General features: G+C 42.3%; 1 pseudogene; it reads left to right on the forward strand.

Annotated features, from left to right (window-relative positions):
• Positions 1–1,593: 1,593 nt before the first annotated feature.
• LOC147857656 (3-ketoacyl-CoA synthase 11 pseudogene) lies at positions 1,594–3,224 on the forward strand (annotated as a pseudogene).
• Positions 3,225–7,749: the final 4,525 nt, after the last annotated feature.

Raw genomic sequence — 7,749 nt, forward strand, 5'->3', positions numbered from 1 at the left:
CCCATGATATTATATTTTTTATAATTGCTACCATGGACCAAGAAGTTCTTGCATTCCGTTTTGCAACCTCTTTGATATTTTTTTACAGAGAAAGAGGGTTAAGATGGGGATCACATGGGTTGCGTTGAATTATCTAGCTGCAACCCACTAAGCGTTTGGGGAGCTAAAATATTTAGTATCCCACTATCAAACTATCATGGTTTGTTAAGTTATGGTCAAGTTATATAGCTCAATCATGAAACAAAATATTAGTTCATGGGTTAAACATCATCACAAATGAGCATTTGGTCAAGCAGGCCTTCGATCAAAACATTCAAATACTAATCATTTGGTTGCACTAAGAGTTATAATGGAAGACATTTGACCTCAAGGGAATGCTATTAGAGCATAGAGTAGTTGTAGCACAATTGTATGAGCAAGGTAGGTATCAATTGAAGTACTTTTCGAGTAACATGGGGGTCAAGCAAGGACGCCTCGTCACTCTTTAGTCTATGCATCAATAAACTTGAAGAAATAGTAAACAAGCTAGAAAGGAAGAAGCGTTGGATGGTCCAAAACTCATGCATGAGCTTATTTTTATACTCATATATGCTAATGACTTTATTCGCATATAATTTGGATCATATGCAACACTTAATTTATTGGATAAATATTCTCAAAACAATGGGTTAATTATTAATGTGTACAAAACTAAAATGATGACAATAGAACCAAGACACTAACCCGCTCTTACATACAAGGGAGAACCAAGACAAGTGGTACAAAGCTTCAAATATCTTGGTATTAATGTTCAATTGACAAATAGGTTGAACGTTGTCATGATGTGGAGAGTTCATGAAAGGAAATGTGTCAAATTCAAGATATAAGACCAGTTGAAGGATAAGGAGGCTTGTACCTCTATAGTGAGAGTACTTTGTTTCTAGTAACATGATATGATAGGATGTTGAGGAATTTGCCCCCAATTGTGTATGTGAGAACATTTTTTGGATTTTATGTATTTCATTCCATGTACTAAGTGAGATAGTGTCACCCCACACTTCCGCTCTATAATGTAATAGTTGAACTACCATAACATTTAATAACATCAATGTCACTTCCCATTTTCGTGTATCAATTTGGTTGTAGTGATTCTCAAACACATGGTAACTATTCCAACCCTCTTAAAGTCTACCCTCATAGCATTACATTCTACCTTTTTGTTGATGGGAAATCAATAACAAGATATATGAAGCTTTGCAAGCACCAGTTATGTCGGTTCTCCCATGTATGTAAAAGCAGGGTAATGGCTTGGTTTTATTGCATGTATGGCCGCCATCATTTTTGTTTTTTCCATGTTAAGAGTTAGCCCATTGATTTGATAGTGAGAGAGAGAGAGAGTGTGTGTGTGTGTGTGTGTGAGAGAGAGAGAGAGGGCAAGATGGTTGTTTCAATGAAGGTATAAAAGTGGAACACACTTCCTTCTAATTATCATGATTGCTTGTTGGTTCTTTCCTACAAAAAAAAATAGAACAATCAAGAGAGATTGTGTGCGTGTGTGTTATTATTATATCATGGCTAAGTCCCCTAATACTCATCATAACAAGTACAACCATGCATTAGCCCAAAGACTTATCCTGAAGTATATCACACTAGGTTACCACCACTTGATTCAACATGCCATCCACCTCCTCTTCATCTTGTTGCTTTCCGTGATCTTTCTTGCAGCCTCACTCAATCCAATAACCTCCATCCAAATGCTGCGATCTGCCATGAAAACCCTTGCCCTATACAACCAAAATAGTATAATATTCATCTCCCTTACAAGTCTACTAGCTTTTCTAGCCATCATTTACTTCAACTCTAAGCCCTCCCCAATGTACATGGTGGACTTCTCGTGCTTTAAACCACTCAAGCAATACATGTGTAGTAACGCTGAGTTCTTGAGCTATTCACGTGCGACAGGAGCATTCAATGCCCGTAGCATGGATCTCCAACGCAAGATTTGCGAGCGCTCGGGTCTCGGGGACGAGACATATTTGCCGCCCGCGGTGATAAGAGAGCCGCCCAACCCTTGCATGGTCGAGGCTCACCTAGAAGCCGAAAGTGTAATGTTTGGGGCGATCGATGACCTCTTCTCCAAAACACGAATAAAACCACAAGACGTCGGAATTCTCGTCATCAATTGTAGCCTATTTGTCCCCACGCCATCCCTTTCTTCGATCGTTGTGAGGCATTATGATATGAGGGAGGATGTGAAGAGTTTCAACTTGGGGGGTATGGGTTGTAGTGCCGGGATCATATCGATCGACCTTGCTAAACATATGCTCCACACGCACCCCAACACTAATGCATTGGTAGTAAGCATGGAGAACATAACTTTGAATTGGTATTGGGGCAATGACACCTCTAAGTTGGTTTCTAACTGTATCTTTAGAATGGGTGGGGCTGCCATCCTGCTGTCTAACAAGAGGTCCATGAGAAAGGTGTCTAAATACGAGCTCCTCCATACCGTACGGACACACAAGGGAGGATCTGACGATAGGGCATACCGATGTGCGTTCCAAGAAGAAGATGACAAGATGAACATAGGTGTCTCTCTCTCGAAAGAGTTAATGGTCATAGCAGGCAATGCTCTAAAGGCCAACATAACCACATTGGGACCTCTTGTACTACCACTGTCCAAACAAATCCTCTTCGTCGCAACTTTGATTCTTCGGCACTTGGGGCATGCCAAGGTAAAACCCTATATACCCTATTGCAAGCTCGTGTTTGACCATTTCTGCATCCATGCAGGTGGTAGGGCGGTATTGGATGAGCTCGAGAAGAAGTTAGAATTGTCGGAGTGGCACATGGAGCCATCTCGGATGACGTTATATCGGTTTGGTAACACTTCGAGTAGCTCCTTGTGGTATGAACTCGCTTATAGTGAGGCCAAAGGAAGAGTGAAGAAAGGGGATAAATTGTGGCAAATTGCCTTTGGTTCTGGTTTCAAGTGTAATAGTGCGGTTTGGAGGTCCCTCACAAATATCGAGCCTAAGGATAGTAGTAACCCTTGGACTAGTTTCATCGACAAGTTCCCAGTTCCAATTCCCACCATGAGGAGCCTTTCTTGAATATTCCCTCACTTAGGAATATTTGTGGCTCTAATAATAAGCCTTGCTAGTGAGCCTTATATGTCCTATTAATATACATATATATTGATGTGGATTAACAAGGGTTTCATTCCTTCAATCACTTGTATGCAATATCAAATAAAATAAACCAACATATTCTTGATCACATGTCCTTTCGGTTAAACAAAAAACAAAAACAAAATCTTCCTTTGTTTTGGTACTTCATAAATTTTCGACATTGACAAAAGTTGGCATTTTATCTTTTTTTAATTAAAAGCATTTACTTTTGATCTTGTATGGATTGAAGACACTCTCTTTCAATATTTTCTTGACCAAATACATTTCCTCTTGATCCTAAAGCATTCATTATATTAACATCTGGTGACAAGGTATTTGATTTGCTCTTCTGTAGAATAGATTTATATTGATACCAAAGTTTAATGGAAATAGTCACAACGAGACCATTTATATACTTGTATTGATGCAGAGATTAACGCTCAATCTAGTAAATATAACTCCTTAAACTTAATGCTTAATTTCAACATTAAAGGTCTTTGAAGTTTCAAGTTATGGTGTACCATTTAACAATGTAGGTGTAGTCGAGTAAAACCAATGACCACTTTAGTATGTATGTAATGATTTCCATTAGTTAATGTCATCTGCCTTCTCTAATCCTCTACCACAAGATAATTTGTTCTGTATTGTGGAAATGTTTCTTTCACTTAATTTGAATTTGTTCTTCCCTCTTATAACTTTGACCCTTAAGAAGTTTGCCTACATTAGTGTCATTACCCCTATGTTTTAAAAGTTTTAAGCTTATACGGGAATCAACTTTCCTTAGAGTATCATTGTGCCCCTGCCTAGAGGAATATCGAAGATATTCTCAAGAATTTGACTAGTTGGTTAAATGAAGTGGCGCCAATCATCTCTTGGTTTTCACAATAAACCCATACAAGTCATTTTCCCTTTAGTTATGACGCTACAAGTGAGTAGATTTTACCTTTTCTCTTGTAAAGATATTTGACATAATCTCCTTGTAATTACACCATAGAGTCTTCAAAGAAATTATACACATGAACTTGAACCGTTTTTTTTTCTTAAGTTTAGGAATCTTGGGTAGATTGTGAAATGGTTTAGAGTTTAATGAAAATAGTCATGGTGAGATCATTTATGTACTTTTTTGGGCAAGTGATCCATAGTCTCTCAAATATATAGCTCCTTAACTTAATGCTAATGGTAAAGGTTTTTGAAGTTTTGAGTAAGAGTGTAGTAGGTCTAGTTGAATAAATCAAGTGACCACTCCTATATCTAGGGATCGGCAACGGCTCGGCTCAAGCCTAAACCGTTTAGCTAAACTGGCTTAGCCACTTAGCAGCTTGGCTCGTTCAGTTTAGGCTTGAGCCTACCTGAACAGTTTGAGCTCGGCTCGGCTCGGCTTGAGCCTTGCCAAACCGGCTCAAACTGGTTAAGCCGTTTAAGCCATTTATGTCATTTAGGAGATAGGGTTTAGAAAGTTAGAAGTTAGAACTTGAAAGTTGACAAAGAGACTAAGAGGAAGCCATAAGCAACATAATGTTGAGTGACGAGAGAGGGAGGGACAAAGAGGGAGAGAGAGCTTGCATAGTGGACGATCAGGGGACCTACTTGATGTTCAGTGTTATATACATTCTTTAGAGAAGGATTGGATCACCAAGAGTGATAGGTCGCCATAGCCTTGATCCTCATGGCGAAGGTCATGGGAGGCAGGGGATTTGTGGATGTCAATCGGCCAATCATAGTAGTCTACAAAGAGGGAGTCATGGAGGTGGGACTTGGAGTTGAGTTTGACTTATCAATGGTAAGGCTAAGGGGGTGAGAGTTATGAGGAGGAGAAGAAGAGTAGGAGGAATGGTAGTGGTAGTGGTGGTTTTTGGGTATCTTCAACTTTTTTGTCCCAAACCGGCTCCCAAACCAGTTCCTAAACCGGTTTAGGGATCGGTTTGTTTTGGTTCGGTTCAAGTTCGAGAACCCCAAAACGGTTTAGGCTTAACCAGTTTGGTGTTGTTAAGCCAAAACCGAATTGTTGCCGATTCCTACCTATATCTATGTTAAGAATTAGGTGATTAACTAAGTCTTAATTAGTTACACCTAGTTATGTGATTAAGTTAAGCAGAAGATTAAGTGATATGTGTGTGTATGTTTGTGAGAGGAAGAGAGAGAGAAGTACACTTATGAGCAACACAAGATGGGGAATGATTACCTCTATATTAACTTAGCATTATCATCATCTACAAAAATACCCACAATGAGGTATATATACATCTCATGTGCAAAGGTGCGCATGTGTGAGTAAAATACAGGTACTAAGGTGTAAGTCCTATATTAAATGTACTTAGGAGTGGAGGATCTAGAATATCCCACTTAAGTACAAGGTCCTATTTGAGGCATTATAGTCAACACTTCTAACTAGATTCTATCTAGGTAACTACGAAGTTACATGGTTGACTAACTAGCTAAACTAAGTTGAGCTTGATCTCTCAACATGCCCCCTCAAGCTCAAGTGTGAGGCGTCCGCCATCCGCTTTGGCTTTCGTCGGCTTCGTGTGCTTTCGTCCAACCTTCGACTTTCTTTGTCGTGGCAATCTCAATTCCTCCCCCAAGCCGTGACGAAGGCTTGTAGTGTGTGGGCGAAGGTTGAGTACTTCCACCCATCATGGGTTACGAGCCACTTCGGTGGAGCTCTTGGGCTCTTGTTCGGTCGCCACCTTCATCGCAAAGGCATAATGATGGGCCATGTACTGGTTGTGGCCGAGCCAAGTGATGAGATTCTTCTCTCTAGAAGAACGTCTAAGTTTTTCGCTCGTCGATGTGAGCGCCTTCTTTGACGAGAACTAAACGCTCCTTATGCGCAACGCTCAGCCACAACCGAGCTTAGAATCATACACAATAAAAACAGGAATGAATGCACGACATAGTGAAGAGAAGAGTACACAGGATGTTTACGTGGAAAACCCAAACTAGGAAAAAACCACAGCAGCCCACAGGCTGCAAACTATCACTATGTTACAGTGTACAATAGTAAAGCACTGAGGCAACAACCTCGAGCTTTCTATCTTCGCCACAGGCGGCGGTTACAACAGAGGAAACGACCTCTTCCTCTTTCTCTCTCTCTCTCTGTACATAGTTACGCGCTCTGATCTTCTTGTGCCAACAAGAATGACAACCACACTCAACATCACCACCAATAAGTTTGCCCTAAGTCATATTTATACTAATATGACTTTTCGGCTATTTACAAATATAGCTTCGATGGACTCTCAGAAACATATTTACGAATATGTCTCTTCATCCGGTGAGCACTCCTCACCGGGCCTGCATCATCTGACGCTTGCCGGGTACTAGCCATCCGGTTCTCACCGGGTCTGCACCATCCGGCTCTCCGTAGCCGGGTTCTCCTCATCTGGTTCTCACCGGGTCTGCACCATCCGGCTCTCCTTAGTCGGGTTCTCCTCATCCGGTTCTCACCAGGTCTACACCATCCAACTCTCCGTAGCCAGGTACTCGTCATCCGGTTTCGGCCTCGGCCGAGTTTGCTCATCAGCACTGTTCTTCTCTCTTCCCATCTGGAGGGACCTGTCTCCCAACAAACTCCCCCTTCACTCCGGCATGGGGTGTCTTACTAGTCCGATCCGCTTCCGGCATGCATCCAGCTTGTCGGGTATCAACACTTTGGTCAGCATATCTGACCCATTCTCGGCCGTATGGATCTTCGTCAACGCGAATTCCTGGTCATCTACTCTTTCCCGGATCCAGTGATACCTTCGTTGGATATGCTTCGTCCGGGAATGGTAGGCCGCATTCTTAGCAAGGTGGATGGCACTTTGGCTGTCGCAATAGAGCCGGTATTCATCTTGTCGGATACCGAGCTCTCCGATGAAGTCCTTCATCCATAATATTTCCTTGCCGGCTTCCACAGCCGCCATGTACTCCGCCTCCGTGGTTGACAACGCAACCGTCTTCTGCAGCCTCAACTGCCACGAAACAGCTCCCCCTGCATATGTCATTACATACCCGGATGTAGACCGGCTAGTATCCACATCAGCCGACATGTCCGAATCGGTAAAACCGTCAAGTTGAGGTTTTCCGGAGCCGAATCAGAGACACATATGCGAAGTGCCCTTCAAGTACCGGAGTATCCATTTGACCGCGTTCCAGTGCTCCTTGCCGGGATTGCTCATGAACCGGCTCACCACTCCGACTGCGTATCCTATATCCAGTCGGGTACACACCATTGCTTACATTAAGCTCCCGACGGCAGAGGCATATGGAATCTTCATCATATCCTCCTTCTCTGCTTTCGTCTTCGGGCTTTGTTTACCGGATAACCTGCAGTTTGCCGGAAGTGTCAATCCGACCAGTTTCGCATCTGACATGTTGAACCGGTGAAGCACCTTTGTCACGTACTTCTCTTGTGACAGCCACAATTGTTTCACTGACCGTTTCCGGATAATATGCATCCCCAACATCTGTCTTGCCAGACCCAAGTCTTTCATTGAGAAGGTTCGGTTGAGAGCCTTCTTCAGCATCCGTATTTCGACTTGGTCCCATCCGACGATCAACATGTCATCCACGTACAGAAGGAGTATCAACTGCTAAAAGGAAAGAGGGCACTCCGGAA

The sequence above is a fragment of the Azolla caroliniana genome, unplaced genomic scaffold (genome assembly GCF_043228905.1).
Source record: "Azolla caroliniana isolate FFs.n. ecotype wild unplaced genomic scaffold, voAzoCaro1.0.p SCAF_11, whole genome shotgun sequence".
NCBI lineage: Eukaryota > Viridiplantae > Streptophyta > Polypodiopsida > Salviniales > Salviniaceae > Azolla > Azolla caroliniana.